The sequence below is a fragment of the Drosophila suzukii genome, unplaced genomic scaffold (genome assembly GCF_043229965.1).
Source record: "Drosophila suzukii unplaced genomic scaffold, CBGP_Dsuzu_IsoJpt1.0 scf_10, whole genome shotgun sequence".
NCBI classification, from domain to species: domain Eukaryota; kingdom Metazoa; phylum Arthropoda; class Insecta; order Diptera; family Drosophilidae; genus Drosophila; species Drosophila suzukii.
Window position 1 is genome coordinate 787,427 of NW_027255897.1, and position 17,483 is coordinate 804,909.

Below are 17,483 nucleotides of genomic sequence, written 5' to 3' on the forward strand. Positions count from 1 at the left end.
TAAACGTAGCGGAAATATCGCCACATCAGGATCTGGATGGTTATATCGGACTGTTAGACTGGGCCAGCATGAAGGATATCATTTAAGTTGACCCCATTCTCTGAACGGCTAAAGTCTTTGAATAATACACTCAGCTTGGTGGTCGTAATAACTGGCAGAATTATGGGTAGGAAAAACCTCTCTCATGTGGTTGATATCGGAATACTCTTGGATTATGAAGTCATATTCGGTCAGCTGACTGTCCCTTTTAAGTCGTTGCTCGATTTCGAACAACGCGGAGGATCTGGAGTGACCTAGGGTTTATTTCACGTTTTCAGGATCACGTAAAGGAAATCTTTCTGTATACCTGCCGCTATCGTCTTTCGTGGTAGTCCGGAGAAAATTTTCCTCACAAGTCACATCGGATGATTTTTTCACTTTTACTGGCAGTTCCTCAACCTCCCAAAGCACTTTGTCGTGGGATGTGTCAAACGCGTGAGAAACTCTCGTGGAAAAGGCGGAAATCAGTGCCTTGGAGCAGGCACTGGTCCTGTTGGGATCTATCCGAATATGATTTATTGACCGAGGAGAGACCCACAGATATTCGGCCGGGTACCGCTTAGGAGTATGGATGGCAGTACATCGGCCCAGATAAAAATATTTATTTGTGCGCTTCCGTAAAACTTTGGATCCGTTAGTGGCAGTTCGGAAAGATCCCGTAGAAACTGTTGCGGAATCGTACAGGATGGCAAAATATCTCTCTTCGGAGAACGAATAAAAACTGAGAGAGCTTTTTTAATTAGCGGATACTGTGGGATACCTGGGCTTAGATTACTTGGTGAGGCAACTTGATTAAATTGAAATGCCGTTCAGAAATAAAAGTTGCCTCAGATCCTGAATCTATCAGGGCACTGGCTTTGAAATTCGATCCCAGCTGACAGATGTCAATTATGGCGGATCTAGACCCCGTCGCAAAGTAATTTTGGACTGTGGAAGCCGTGGAGCCGGGAGTATTTGGTCTTGATCTGGGTCTTGGTCTTGAAGGGCTCAAGCTCTTCAAGATCACTTATGGAAGATGCTGATAGTTGAGTATCTCCCTCAACTCATGTGTAGAACTAAATGGTATCATAAAACACCTTCATTTCAAGTTGACGACTTAGTACTTGTAATGGACGCCACTGCACCGAGAAGTACTTGGAAAAATGGAAGAGTCATATAGGTGTTTGTCGAGAAGGATCAATAAGTTCGTTCTGCCGAGTTCAAAACTGAAGATAACTTGCTACGACGGCCAACATCCAAGTTAATTGAAGTTCAGTTATGTGGTGAATCCAACACGATTCACGGGAAGGGCGGATGGAAGGATTTAGTATTTAAGTAGAGAAAAATATGTATTGTTTTTGGTATTTTTATTTAAATTTAAAAGAAATGAAGTTTGATTTGTTATGATGGTCATACTGGCAATTTGAAGAAAATAAATAAGAAACGTAGACGCGCTAGGAAAGCACAAAATTGAAACGCAGAATAAAGATTGAAAGCGACAATTTTTGTGTATTTGACTAAACATTGGGCGTGCCAAATTTTTGTTTGAATCAATCGATAGGTATTGATTAAAGCAACTATTTTCAGTTCAAATTTTTATTCTAGCATTAAAACTGTAAAAACCACAGTTTTTGGGCGGTTTGTGGGCGTTAGAGTGGTCGTGGCACCCTGGTGAAAAGAACTTGCGCTGCTCAGGAATCTGCATGCCAATTCCCAATAGCCTTGCTCTTATAGTTTCCGAGATCTTAGCGTTCATACGGACAGACACACAGACGGCCATGGCTAGATCGACTCGGCAAGTGATCCTGATCAAGAACATGTATACTTTATAGGGTCGGAAACGTTTCCATCTGCCTGTTACATGGTTAGGTTAGGTTAGGTAGGCCGCAAGGTTCGGAAGTGTGTAGCTGCCTAGGGTATGAAAGCGCTTTAGGTTATGCGCTGGGCAGAAGCATAGGAGTTGTTCGATGCTCTCCTCTTCGTCTATCTGTTTGCAGCTGCGGCAGAAGTCGTGGTTACTGAGTCCCAGCCTGAGCGCATGAGTCCCTATAAGACAGTGGCCCGTGAGGGCATTTACGAGAGTGGAGATGTCCTCCCTGCTACATTGTAGACGAGTTTTTGTTCTTTTCGAGTTGTAGTTTGGCCATGTGAGTCTAGAATTGTGGCAAGTTGAGATTGAGTTCCAACGGTTGTTGGAAAGTGTGTACAGTCTCTGCCTGAGATGGAGCTTGCAGGTAGCCATGGGCATACCCACCGTTTCCTTATCGCGAAGGATATCGGCGGTTGTCCCCTGTCTTGCTAGCTCGTCTGCTATGCAGTTGCCCTCAATATTTCGGTGTCCAGGCACCCAGATAAGGTTAATTCTCAGATGATTGGCCATCTCGTTAAGAGATTTGCGGCATTCAGAGATTGTGTTTAGTTCGTTGTGTAGGAGTAGAGGGCCCTGAGGTCTGCTTGACTGTGTGCTGACGTGTCCAGGTGGGTCATGGCTTCCTGAATAGCCATGACTTCCGCTTGAAAACACTACAGTGGTCTGGTAGGCGGAATGAGAATTTTAAGTCTAGTTCGGGGGAGAATACTTCTCCACCTGTTTGGGAGTTAAGCTTGAAGCTGTCTGTGTATATGTTGACAGCGTATTCGGATTGGTGTGGGAGGTTGTCCCAGTCTGTACGGGTGGGTATGAAGATCTTGTATCTTCTTTCGAAGTTGACTATGGGTGGAACGTAGTCTGTAGTGCGCGGAAAGGATGTATGTTGTGAAAGGATATTGGAGTGACCCGTAGAGCCTGTTGTCTATGCCGCTGCTTCGCGGAGCATCAGCGCTGTTGCAGATGCCCAGCTTTTGGCATGTAGGTCCAGGGGTTGGAGGTCGAGAATTGTGTTTAAAGCTTCAGTGGCGGTGGTGCGAAGCGCCCCACTGATGCAGAGTTCAGCGCTTCTTTGGATCTTGTGAAGGATCCGGAAGTTGCAATTCTTTTCTAGGGAATGCCACCATACAATGTTTCCGTAGAGGAGAATGGGCTTGACTATTGCAGTGTATAGCCAGTGAACTATCATGGGGGAGAAACCCCACTTCCTCCATATGGCTTTTTTACAAGCGAAGAGGGCTATGACCGCTTTGCGTGTGCGATCTAGGATGTTGTCTGTCCAGAGAAGCATTTTGTCAAGGATGACACCTAGGTACTTTGCTTGGTTGCTAAGGGTTAGGCGCGTTTGGTGCAGTTTTGGGAGAATTAGATTTGGTATCTTATACTTCCTTGTAAAGAGAACAAGTTCGGTCTTTTCTGGGTTAACTCCCAGTCCACAGACAGCCGTTTACCTGGAGAGGGTGGATAAGGCTGTCTCCATTAGATTGCAAAGAGTTCGCGGGAATTTGCCCAGCAGTAGTATAACCACGTCGTCCGCGTAGGCTACCACTTTAGTGCCCGCCTCTTCTAGAAGTGATAGCAGTTTGTTGACCACTAAAACCTATAGAAGAGGTGAGAGAACGCCCTCTTGTGGGGTTTCTCTGCAGACATTCCTAATCGAGTGGGCTGATCCCATAGTGGAGTACACTACTCTGCTGGTTAGCATGGTGTGTATGAGTCCCACTATCGGCCGCTAAATGCCCAGTTCAGTCAGGGCACCAGTAATCGCCGTAGGGGTGACGTTGTTAAAGGCTCCTTCTATGTTTAGAAACGCTGCCAGAGAGTATTCCTTGTTGCGGAAACCTCTCTCTATACTGGACACTAGAGAGTGGAGGGCGGTATCTGTTGATCTGCCCTTACGGTACGCGTGTTGTGCGTCAGAGAGTAGGCTTTGGTCGATGGTTAGCCTGATATGGGTGTCAATTAGCCTTTCCAGGGTCTTCAGCAAGAAGGAACACAGACTAATCAGGCGGAAGTCCTTTGCTCCGCAGTAGATTCTATGCTACTGCAGAAATTAGCCCAAGCTCTTCGTTTTTATATTCTAATTTCCTTTTTGTACAGGCTTAGTTTTGTATGGTATAAATTCCAGGAAGATTCGCTGTTGTTGTATTTAGCTCTATTAAAGTAAGTTCTACACTCTCTTTTGAGGTTCGCCAGAGTTGCGTTCCACCATGGGGGTTTGTGCTTTGCTTTGACTGATCTGCTTGGGCAAGCCCTTTTTAAGGCCTCACCGTAGATATCAGTAAAGGTGTTAACTAGGTTATCTAATTCTTGACCGTTTCGTACGTGCGTCGGTGGAGCGTGTAGGTTGCTGTTGAAGAGCTTTTTGTAGTAACCCCAGTTGGTTAATCTTAGATTAGTAATGTTCTCGGTGGGTGGACAGTCTAGAGTTATTGTAAATTCTATGTATCGGTGGTCTGAGAATGAGTGCTCGATCCCCACCTTCCACGCTTCTAGCTGGTTAAGTAGGGGATCAGATATTAGCGTGATGCCTAAGATTTCCTCCTATTTCTAGTGATGAAAGTTGGGTCATTACCTTTGTTGCAGATGGATAGATTTGATTGAAGGAGATAGTTTCGTTTGTGTTTGTACTTCCCCATTGTGTATGGTGTGAATTAGCGTCCCCACCCAGGATGAGTTCCTTAGATGAGTGAGTATGAATGAGTTGTTGTGTGGTTTTGTTTGGTAGTGGCCCTTCGTGTGATGTGTGTTTTCGTTTATCTCCAGTCTGACCGTGGTGAGGTCGCCTTCGCCAAACTGTGGAATAAGAAATGTGTTAAAGTGTGTCTTTGTAAGAATGCAGGTTCTGGTTTTACCCTTATCCTTGGCGTAAAATAGCTTGTATAAGGGAGTTGATAAGCCACAGATGTTGTTACCAACAATCCATGGCTCTTGAATGAGGACTACGTCTATGTTGCCTGTTGTCAAACGGGTGAGGAGGGCAGCGGATGCTGCCTTGCTGCGGTCTTTGGGACCGTGGTCGGGCTGGGTACCCTCCGCTTCCTCTGCTATGTCTGCTGCTTCAGGCTCTCTGACAGCACCGAGTCGGTTGACATGTAGCCGGTGAAGGTGGCCTCCTCATGCTCCAATTCGTCGTCGCTCGGGGGCTCGTACGACGCAGGTTGTCAGCCGCTAGCTTATCCGTGTCATAGATGCGCAGTTGCACCTTATCGAACCTGTAGTTCACACGGTTTTGTTCGGCTGCGAGGGATTCAAGAGGATAACCACGTTCATGGTGACGCGCTCGGTTTTCTCCACCTTGACCACCTTCCAACCGTCTGTTGGAAGTTTCGGATTGAACCTGGTCAGCAGGTTGAGTATAGCCTCTGGTTCCGAGGGTTCCGACGGCAGCAACTCGCTCTCGGTCGAGACGGGATGTCTGCGGCCTCGCAAACTGCCAGCTTGACCCCGGGGTAGACCTCACCGACCTTGTTAATGGCAGCCTTGTAAAGTGCTGTCGACCTTTCGTCTTCACAGGCGATCAACTTAACGTTGCCCTGGTACCACCCTGCATCTGTGCAATCGGGTGGCAATCTCGTCCAGCACTTTTAAAGCCACTAACGCAAGGGCCCGTCTAACCAGACCCCATTGGTTCCTTGGGATCCTTCCGCCTTCATCGCTCTGGTCGATGACTCCAATGATCTTCCGATCCTTTACTACCTCAGCAAAGGATCTCGACCATGTGCAGCGGTTGGTTACCCTGGCCTTCTTGCTCGCTGGTTGAGCTGTCTCCATCGACCTTTCTCGCTTGTTGCTGTTGCTGGTGGTCATAGCGATGTCAAAGTTTGAGAATACCGCCTTTGCAATCCAGTTTTGACGCTTGATCATCTCGTATCGGGTTGGTGGCCAGCCGTTTGAGGATCCGAAAAGCTTTCTTGGGATCAAGAGGTCCTGCCTGGTTAGGTGGTACCCTCTTAAACTCCTTTGCCCTGGTACTCACCACGAGACCGGCTTTGGCGATCCCCTCAGGCTGGAGCAGCTGGTTAGCCACACCTGCGCTGGTGGAAGGCTTGGGCTTGTCGTTGTGGTGAGCTATGCCTAGCCGGCTGCGTTGTTCGCTGGCCTTGGCAGGGGTCGACGTCACAGGGACTAGGGTAATCGGAGCCGTGATCTTGCTTTTCTTATCGTCGTTGGTTCCGAATTCCGACTTTTTGAGAGTGACGGGCTCTTTTTTATTGTTGTTGCCTGTTTTTTTGTTGTTATTAGTTAAATTATCCATGTTAGTTCCCACGAGCTGCGGAGAAGGGACAGGTCCACCCGGGCAGAGATCCGCTGTACCAGGGTAAGGCTGACTTAGAACAGGAGGTCGCCACTTCCTAAACTCACCGTTTGAGACTGAGTTTTTTGATAGCTCGGGCTCCCAGCCAGATTGCTTCTCGGCACGGTTCGAGTGACACCTTAGTCCAGCCCGGGGTGAGATGAGTTGTGTGGGTAGGAAAGGGTTAGGTTCAAAGAAAGTGGGAAGGCGGTATGTGTGAGCTATTTGTCGGAGGCGGCAGCACAAGCGCGACGTCGGTACTGCTACGGCGCAGATACCCGCTGACTGTCCGGGGCTACCTATTTACGCTTCGTGTTGGGGGCTTGGCGGTAGCCAAGGTCCACGCTTATTCGTAGCTAGATGGAGATTTAATGTCACGTTGATTACTCTGTATTCCTAAATGTGCAGTTCGAATATCATGTTTAATACTTTTTATGTCTGTTCGGAGCACTACTAGTATGGCCACAATTTCGGAGTTGTCGTTCTTGCCTATCCTCTGTTGTGCGATACCAATCATACCCTGCTGTACAATTTTGATGTGTTCTTTCGAGTATGGTGTTGTCCAAATTTTTCTGATCAGATTCAAACTTCGTTTCTTTTCATTTAAATTAAACTACCAAAAACAATACATTTTTTTCTCAAACTAAGTACTTAATCCTTATACCCACTTTAACGCCCAAAAACCGCCAACAAACTTCAAAAAATCTTAAGAATGAATGCGGATATCTCAGAAACTATCAAAGATACGGAATTGGGATTTCAGAATTAGAATCAGTAGCACCGCAAGATTATTACGCGCCCACAAGCCGCCTTGGCCTGTGCCGTGTTCAATCTCGCTTTGCTGCTTCCATACCTCCAATTCCCTTTTGTCTGTTTAGCTGATTAACGGGTATCTGATAGTCGACGTACTCGACTTCTTCCTTGTTATTTATGTATTAGTTTGACTTTAAAATGTTCTTTATTGGTAAACAATTTAATTTCAGTGTGTATAATTAAAGAAATTTTTGTTTTTTAATATTGGCATTACTTTTAAAAATATCGCGATTTTAGATCTGAGACCCTTTTTTAGACACTTGTTGTGCAATTTGTACAACTTAAAAAAAAATTCCGCATAAAATGAGAACGATTATTTTTTATAGTACAGTTGTAGTTTCCATATAAACTTTCCAGTTTATTTATTACATTTGCCGGGGTCGAAAGCTTTACAGCACACACCCACGAAACTTTACCCAAGGATACACAACTTCTGTAAGCGAAAATAACTATATTAACAATACAAAACTATTAATTTTAATTAAATAAATAACAAACTAAATCTTTCCAAAGACCATAGAATACGAAGATGCGCAACGAGGAGTAAGAAAATGGTCAAAGGCGTGGTTTTTGCAAAGCAACCCCCACACGTATGGGAATCTATTTTTAGAATGCCATTGCTTTGCTTACTTCTCTCTCCCTCTCTTGCTATCTCGCTCGCGACACTCTGCGCTGGGAAAACGTAAAAAATTCAACTTTTGTCTTAATTGTCGATTCTTGTATTATGTTGACGAAAAGGAATCGATCTAAAAGACGTATTGCTCATGTGGTTCATATACGGGCTGTGGCGCTCTGCGTATGTTGGTGGCCCGTGGATAATGGGTTTGAGTTCCGGTTCGAGTCCACTCTGAGGCTGGAATTTTTTTTATTGGTTTTTTTTTATATATTTTTTTAGCTGTACTTTATGACTATTTTTTTTTTCATATTATTGATAGATTTTTTTTATATTTTTTTTTAATTCATTTATTTTATTTATTTTTTAATTTTTTATATTTTTTTTAGTTTTTTAATGTTTTTTATTATTTTAAATCATGTTTTTACAGCCTAAAATTTTTTTAGATGTACCAACTGGGACTTTAGGAATTAATCACTGCTCTTGATATATATTTTTTTTGTAAATTACATATCATATATTAAAAAAACTATTTAATAACAATAAAAACAAGAACACAATAAGCAATTTACTTTGAATCAAAGCGTAATGTGTACTCGAGTTCTATAAATTCTAAATAAATATATTAAAGCTTTACTGTTCAAAGATCCCCAGGTATTTATTTATTCATGACGAAATATATTAAGCTTATTGCTAGTTATACCCGTTACTCGTAGAGTAAAAGGGTATACTAGATTCGTCGGAAAGTATGTAACAGGCAGAAGGAAGCGTTTCCGACCCCATAAAGTATATATATTCTTGATCAGGATCACTAGCCGAGTCGATCTAGCCATGTCCGTCTGTCCGTCTGTCCGGATGAACGCTGAGATCTCGGAAACTATGGGAGCTAGGCTATTGAGATTTGGCGAGCAGATTCCAGAGCTTCCTACGCAGCGCAAGTTTGTTTCAGTAGACTGCCACGCCCACTCTAACGCCCACAAACCGCCCAAAACTGTGGCTCCTACAGTTTTTATGCTAGATAGAAAATTTTAACTAAAATGTAATGTTCTCATCAATACCTATCGATTGACCCAAAAAAAAGTTTGCCACGCCCACTTTAACGCCCACAAACCGCAAAACCCTGTGACGCCCACAATTTTCATGCTAGATAAAAATTTTTAACTGAAATGTATTGGTCTCGTCAATACCTATCGATTGATCCAAAAAAAAATTTGCCACGCCCACTCTAACGCCCATAACGCTTAAATCTGTATACCGCCGGTAGGTGGCGCATTTTAATCTCGCTTTGCTGCTTGCATATCTCCACTTAGCTGAGTAACGGGTATCTGATAGTCGAGGTACTCGACTATAGCGTTCTCCCTTGTTTTATATTTGTCTAATGCTTAACGCGTTTTTCGAAAGACAAAGGCAACATCAACTTTGGTTGGATTAAGAACACGTGAATAGGCAACAGCTGCAAAGGCGGCCTGGCTTGTGTCAACAAAAATATGCATTTTCAATTTTTCATACAAACTAAGTTGTTAGGTATACTAGCGGAATTTTAAAATGGTCCATATGACACAGTTCTGATAGCCAGAAGTTCCAGTTTTGATGTAACTCTGTTGGTATAGCCTCATCCCAGTTTGTACCATTGCTCCAAGTATTCTGTACAAGAATTTTGGCAGCTATATGATAGTCCGCAATCAAGCCAAATGGGTCAAATATTGCCATCACTATGCCTAGTAGCTCTCTTAGTTGGAACTCGATCTCCATCTATTACTTGGTATTCGATAAAACTAAGTTTCGAATTGAAAGATATTTTGCTGCGTATTCCAATACATGCCCAATAACTTTTCACTGCTCAATTGGTTTTGTAGATAACTTGACAGCTTTTGCCATTCATTACGCTCTGTTATGTATCAAAACTCGAGCAAAAATTACGTAGTTCGAAACCTCCATAACCATGAACCTCCACAATTTGTTTACAGATTTCGATGCCCTCTTCCTCTGAAGTAAAACTTATGACGAGATCATCCACGTAATGATGTTCAATAATAGAATCTGCTGCTCTTGGAAATTGCTCTCTGTACTCTTCAGCATTGCGATTCTTGACAAAATAATAATATGGCGCCAAATATTAAGGAAGTCATAGCATAATGTCGAATTGGCTGAGTCGAGTCTCCATTTCGCCATAAAAAGCGATGTGCGTGTTGATCAGTTTCGTGCACCTTTATTTGGGAAAACATTCCCCGTATATCTGCAGTTACACCGATTTTGTTTAGTCTGAACTGCATAAGAATGGCTACCAAAGTCCTTAAGTTGTCAGGACCTTTAAGTAACGCTTTGTTAAGTGACATACTTTCGACCTCAGCAGCAGCGTCGAAGACAATTCGCATTTTATCTGGCTTGTGTACTGTTTGTACCGCGAAATGGGGTACGTACCATACAAGATTGGAAGAGTCACTAATTTCAGAGGTACTAAGTTCTCGAGCGTAGTCCTTTGAGAGATATTTGGCCATTTAAGTTTTGTATTTTTTAGCAAACTCTGAGTTAGCGTTCATTTTCCTCTCGATTCCATGTAACCTCTTTTCAGCCATCTCGTAGTTTTTAGTCATAATAACGTTTTCCTTCAATGGTAATTCTATTGCAAAATGAATGAAATTAAATGAAATCGAATTGTTGTTTCGGTCAACAGCTTTTTTGCTCTAGTATCATCAACGGGTTCTATTATAGGCAAATTATTCAATACAAAATGTTTAGATTCCAAGAACTCGGTAACTAAATCCTGCCATTTTGTTTGTGTTTTCACGAAATGTACTTGAAAAGTTTCTGTATTGCGTTCTTTTGACATTTGCTGGCCTGGGCCATAAGCATACCATCCCAGCTTTGTGCTAATTGCTACTGGTTGTGTAGTTTCCATCCACCGCAGTCCTTCTGAGGAATGGCCGCTATTCAAAATAAGTTTTGATGACTCAACATCTCTTTTTCAGTACAATAACTTGCAGAATCTGACGCGTCTACGAACATAAGAACATAAGAACGTAATTTTGACTCATGCTAAATTTGGAATGAACAAACTGATGTCAAATCACGATGGGACATTGTAAAAGATAACCGTTTGTGCTTCGCATGCCTTAAATATGGGCATAACATGCAGGCTTGCAGAAACAAGCGAATGAGCGCCATTCAAGGTTGCCATGAACAATATGCACAATTCTACACACAAGCCTTTACTCAATTGCTATTCAATCTGCAGACGCACTTCTATACCTATTTAAAATCATCTCAGTTAATTTTTATGAACCGAATGAAAAAATGGAAACATTCGCCATGTTTAACGACGGAAGTGAAGTAACCTTGTTGGAGGAAGTTATCGCAGATCAATTGGGCTTAAAAGGAAAACAATTTCCATTAACTCTACAGTGGTATGATAACAAAAAGAGTATTAAAATGTCTAAAACAGTAATATTCAAAAAGCCGGTGTACACGCTGAAGTACATTACGACCAAAAAGGCTTACTGTTCGGAGCAGATCGCCAGCGCCTAGTCATGCGCGCATAGGTGTACGACGGCTCCTGCATCGCTCTCTGCTTATCTTTCGCCTTCTTTCTTATACCCATAAAGCTGTCGCTTATCTATTCAGCAACTACTTTGTAAGCCTGCATATGTCTATATGAAGATCTTGGAGCCAAGCTTTTTACACATTCACAGTCCGTCTGCCGCTCCGAATAAACGCTATACATTTTAATATAACCTATTCGTGCGTTATTAATTATAAATATAAGGGTGGCATATTTGTTGTCTTCCCCACAAACATTTGGTGACCCCGACGTGATAGCAGTTTTAATCGGAGTCTGCAACTCGGTTTCGCGATTGTTTAATATAGTTTAAACAAACGCTTTGTTTCGCTGTCGTTATCGTGCATTCGGTCACAAACAGACGAACATACATACATATGTGCATATAAAAGTGCACAGCCGGCCGTTTGATTTTTTGTACATTTTGCGCTGTGAAAAAGCACCAAATTTGTGTTGTGCAAATAATTCTTAACAAAGTGAATCGCATTTAATCTTTGTTAATAGCGCATATTACATATATACATGTACATAAAGCCATACATACATTCGTTTGCCAGTTACATAATCCGCTGTTGCTAGGCAGGCAATTTATCGGCAAGAACAACAACAACAAAGTTAAAGGTTCCGTTGCATCTCGGCGACGCTTGTTAACCTTCACGTTTTCGCGGTAAAGGGTATACGGTGTTTTGTGCCTCTAACGCGGTCGGACATTTTACTTTACTTCATTTTCATTTCATTTTTTTCTTTCTCGTGATTGAAAAATGTCTGATACGGAAAACTCGGTTCGGGCTCAAAATGAATCCACAAGTGACGTCGACTACTACCGAGTCAAAGCCCAATCTATTTTGCGGCAAATGAGCTCGATGAAATGCTATTTAAACGCTGATGCGGTTAATCAGTTTGACGAATCTGATTTGCTGGCGCGAATGGAATGGATCAATTCCTTAAACCAGGCATTTGATTCTGCGCAGACATCGTTGGAAAGACTGGACTTTGCAGAGATCTCGAGCGACCATCGGATTGAATTTGCTGAAGTCTTCATGGATGTGAAGGCGAAACTAAGCCGAGGCTTGGCGGCTCATCGCAAGTCACAAGAGGATTTGTCAATCACTGAGCTGTCTACCTGGGATGCTATGGAGTCGTTTTTGGAAAAGAGGTGCAGGATGATGGAAAACTTGGATCAAGCCTTGGTAACTCAAACACCAGGCCAGCAGGTGGGAAAAAACTTGCACAAATATAACCAAAATACACTTATTGCATCTGCTACTAACTCAAATCATTTGAGATGCTTATTTTGCGATGCACGGGATCATTATTTGCCAAAGTGTCCTCGATTTTTAAATTTGAGTCCGAATCTTCGATATAGAGAAGCAAAGAAGTTGCACCTTTGCCTCAACTGTTTGCGCAAGGGGCATAGTTTGCATCAATGCAAGTCGACTCACTGCAAATATTGTCGCATGAAGCATCATTCATTATTACACATGAACCATGACCCACCTGCAACATCAACCTCATTTTCATCTCCATCATGCGATCCATCCTCGAGCTCTCAGCCATCCATCTACTTCATCAGCATTAGTATCATGTTCGCTTACATCATCGCATCCTGATCATCATTTACCAAGCCCTCCACCCAAAGCCTTAAATATTTTGCCGATCGACTACGTGTTGCTTCCAACTGCTATTATCTACGTCAGAAATAGAGTTGGAGCATTTATGCCTTGCCGAGCAATTTTAGATTCGGCCTCCCAGCTAAACTTCATAACCTCTCGCTTAGCCAGCCAACTAAACTTGAATCACAGAAGATCGCAAACGTCGATTTCTGGGATAGGAGAATCTTCCATGATCTCTGATAAGACTGTCGATATTCTTGTGCAATCACGGGATGCAAGCTATCGAGCGGCATTCACAGCGGTTGTGACTCACAGTATTACTGATTATCAACCCCATTTCAATATATTGTAAATGCAACATCGTGGAGGATACCGCAAAACATTTCACTCGCTGACCCTAATTTCAATCAATCACAACGAATTGACCTTTTACTCGGCGCTGGGTTGTTTTTTGAAATAATTTCTATGGGACAAATTCATTTGGATAGGGCTTTGCCAACTCTTCAGAACACCAAGCTTGGTTGGATAGTCTCTGGAGGGTTATCATCGAACATGCCAACTCATAAGTCGGTTTTACAAGCCAGCATCAAGGACCCAGCTGATTATTCCGATGACACACTTTCCGCCATTGTAAAGCGATTTTGGGAAATTGAGGACTTCACTTCGTCTAAGCCACATTTATTGCCGGAAGACTTGCGATGTGAGCAACTTTTTACTGAAAATTGCATTCGACTTGGAAACGGCCAATACTCTGTTCGTCTCTTGACCGCTTCCGGATTCGAATCTTTAGGTGATTCTTATTGCTTGGCTCGTCGTCGTTTCAAGAGTTTGGAAGCTAAATTAGATAGAAACCCAGCCCTGAAAGCTCAGTATTCAGCATTTTTGAGGGAGTATATCGACCTAGGTCACATGTCTCTTGTAACTAAGGAACCGCCAGAAACACAATTCTTTTTGCCCCATCATTGCGTACATAAGCAGGAAAGCACGAGTACGAAGCTTCGCGTCGTTTTTGATGGATCTGCTAAAACAACTTCTGGTAGCTCTCTGAACGACTTACTTCTGGCAGGACCAACAATTCAACAAAAAATCTTCAATATACTGCTTCGCTTTCGATTTTTTAAAGTTGCCCTTTGTGGAGATATCTGCAAGATGTACCGTTGCGTGCGTGTTTCGTACCCGGATGATTTCTTGCAGTGCATCGTTTGGAGAGAGAGCTCCAGGAAAGAATTGAGTGTTTTTAAATTGAACACGGTGACTTACGGAACCAAGCCAGCTGCCTTCTTGGCTATAAGGGCCATGCATCAACTCTCTTACGATGAGGAGGAATCATTTCCTATTGGAGCAAAAATTGTTCGTAGAGATTTCTATGTGGATGATTTAATATCTGGTGGGGACTCAGTTGAGGAGGTGAGAGAAATTCGTCGTCAGGTGAAGGAATTACTGTCGCGAGGCCACTTTCCAATTCGCAAATGGTGTTCGAATGAGTCAGCAGCCCTGAAGGGAGAGTCTGAATGCGACAAGGAGCAGTTAATCAAATTTCACGATGGATCGGATGTCGCCAAGGCATTGGGACTAGTCTGGGATCCATCTTCTGATCAGCTCCTATTTCATTTTTCTCAACTGCCAATCAATCAACGACCCACTAAGCGGGTTGCATTGTCGACGATTGCCAAATTCTATGATCCACTCGGTTTAATAACTCCTATTATCACAAAATCTAAGATTTTTCTGCAATCTCTATGGAGTGCGAACGTGGATTGGGATGATGCACTGCCAGAGCCCATTCTTTCGTCATGGGGGGAGTTGACCTCACAGTTATCGGTCGTACAGAACTTAAAATTCCCACGATTCGTACTGCAACCAAGGGCTTCCTTTGAGTTGCATGGATTCTGCGATGCTAGCATGTCAGCTTATGGAGCGTGTCTATACTTGCGATCGGAGACCAATGGAGAATCGAAAGTCCATCTGCTCTGTGCCAAGTCAAGGGTAGCTCCATTGAAGGCCTTAACAATTCCAAGATTAGAACTTTCCGCAGCGCTTCTATTGGCTGAGCTAATCGTAAACGCCAAGGAAGCCATAGATTTCGATTGCACCTTTCATTGCTGGTCGGACTCGTCCATTGCGTTGGCGTGGATTCGGCAACCTCCGAGGGAGTTTAACGTTTTCGTATCAAACAGAATCGCGAAAATTCAGGAGATGACGAAAGACATGTCTTGGCATCACGTTCCTACAAACTTGAACCCGGCAGACGTCGTATCGCGAGGATGTACCCCAAGAGAATTGTTGGAACATTCCCTTTGGGCTAACGGGCCTCCATTCCTTCTGCAAAGCTCGTCAAATTGGCCGTCCCTGCTAGACTCAGTAAAGGATCTTCCAGAGCGCCGTTCTGCGGCTCTAATTGGGGCCGTTTGCATAGACAGTTCATCAAACTGCAAATTCCTCAACTCTTTCGATAAGTTGCAGCGCGTATTTGCATACATTTATTGATTCATTTCAAATTGCAGAGCCAAATCTGCGCCGTTAAAAGGTCGACTTTCGGTGGAGGAGATCAACTCTGGAACTGTACTTCAAGAGAGGAGCAAGTGGCGCGTCGAAACGTCTAACATCAAGGTTGGACGCATAGTTTTGCTCAAGGAGGACAACGTTCCACCCTTGAGATGGCAGCTTGGGTGCATCCAAGAAGTCATACCCGGCGGGGACGGAGTCATCAGAGTAGCTATGGTACGTACAGCTACGGGTCTGATCAAGAGAGCCGTCGCCAAGCTAGCCGTTCTGCCCATCGATTCCGAGATAGTTGGAACCTTACCTCTTCCAACGGGGGGAGTATGTTCGGAGCAGATCGCCAGCGCCTAGTCATGCGCGCATAGGTGTACGACGGCACCTGCATCGCTCTCTGCTTATCTTTCGCCTTCTTTCTTATACCCATAAAGCTGTCGCTTATCTATTCAGCAACTACTTTGTAAGCCTGCATATGTCTATATGAAGATCTTGGAGCCAAGCTTTTTACACATTCACAGTCCGTCTGCCGCTCCGAATAAACGCTATACATTTTAATATAACCTATTCGTGCGTTATTAATTATAAATATAAGGGTGGCATATTTGTTGTCTTCCCCACAAACTGTAAAGAACCTAGATTTACCAGTACAGTCCTTTTCAAGGTATCACTATGAACACCTCACCAACCTACCAATTCTTAATTATACCCACGTCAAGCCAGTTTTGCTAATCGGGCTCGATAACGCCCACTTAGGGTTGCCGCAAAATATTGTGAAAAAAGAAACTACACATCCAATAGCAATTAACACAAAGCTGGGAAGGTTAGCTTATGGCCCAGGCCAGCAAATGTCAAAGAACGCAATACAGAAACTTTTCAAGTACATTTCGTGGAAACACAGACAAAATGGCAGGGTTTAGTTACCGAGTTCGTGGAATCTGAAAATTTTGAATTGAATAATTTGCCTCCAATAGAACCCGTTGATGATACTAGAGCAAAAAAACTGTTGACCAAAGAAACAATTCGATTTGGAAAACTTTTTTCAATAGGATTACCATGGAAGGAAAACGTAATTATGACTAAGAACTACTTTTATGGCAAAATGGAGACTCGACTCAGCCAATTCGACAAAGAGCAGCAGATGCTATTATTGAACATCATTACGTGGATGATCTCGTCACAAGTTTTACTTCAGAGGAAGAAGGAATCGAAATCTGTAAACAAATTGTGGAGGTTCACGGTTATGGAGGTTTCGAACTACGTAATTTTTGCTCGAGTTTTGATACATAACAGAGCGTCATGAATGGTAAAAACTTCCAAATGCTGTCAAGTTATCAACAAAACCAATTGAGCAGTGAAAAGTTCTTGGGCATATATTGGAATACGCAGCAAGATGTCTTTCAATTCGAAACTAAGTTTCATCGAATACCAAAAGAAGTAATAGATGGATATCGAGCTCCAACTAAGAGAGAGCTACTAGGCATAGTGATGACTTGATTGCGGACTATCATATAGCTGCCAAAATTCTTGTACAGAATACATGGAGCGATGGTACAAATTGGGATGAGGCTATACCAACAGAGTTACATCAAAACTGGAACTTCAGGCTATCAGAACTGTGTCATATTCACCATTTTAAAACTTAAGTTGTTATGAAAAATTGGAAATGCATATTTTTGTTGACGCAAACCAGGCCCCCTTTGCAGCTGATGCCTATTTACGTGTTCTTAATCCAACCAAAGTTGATGTTGCCTTTGTTATTCGAAAAACGCGTTTAGCATTAGACAAATGTAAAACTAGCAATAAGCTTAATGTACTTCGTCATAAATAAATAAATACCTGGGGATCTTTGAATAGTAAAGCTTTAATATATTTATAGAACATTTGCATTTAATATGGAAAGCACTCACCATATTCATCCAAATATAATGAAAAATCGTTTTCTCGAGTACACATTACGCTTTGATTCAAAGTGAATTTCTTATTGTGTTCATGTTTTTATTGTTATTAGATATTTTTTATAACCTTTGATATGTAATTTACAAAAAAAAAAATTTCTGTAGGAGTCATTAATTCCTAAAGTCCCAGTTGGTACATCTAAAAAAATTTTCGGCTATAAAAACATGATTTAAAATAATAAAAAACATTAAAAAAATAATAATAAAATTTAAAATAATATAATAAAAATAGAATTAAAAAAACTAAAAAAA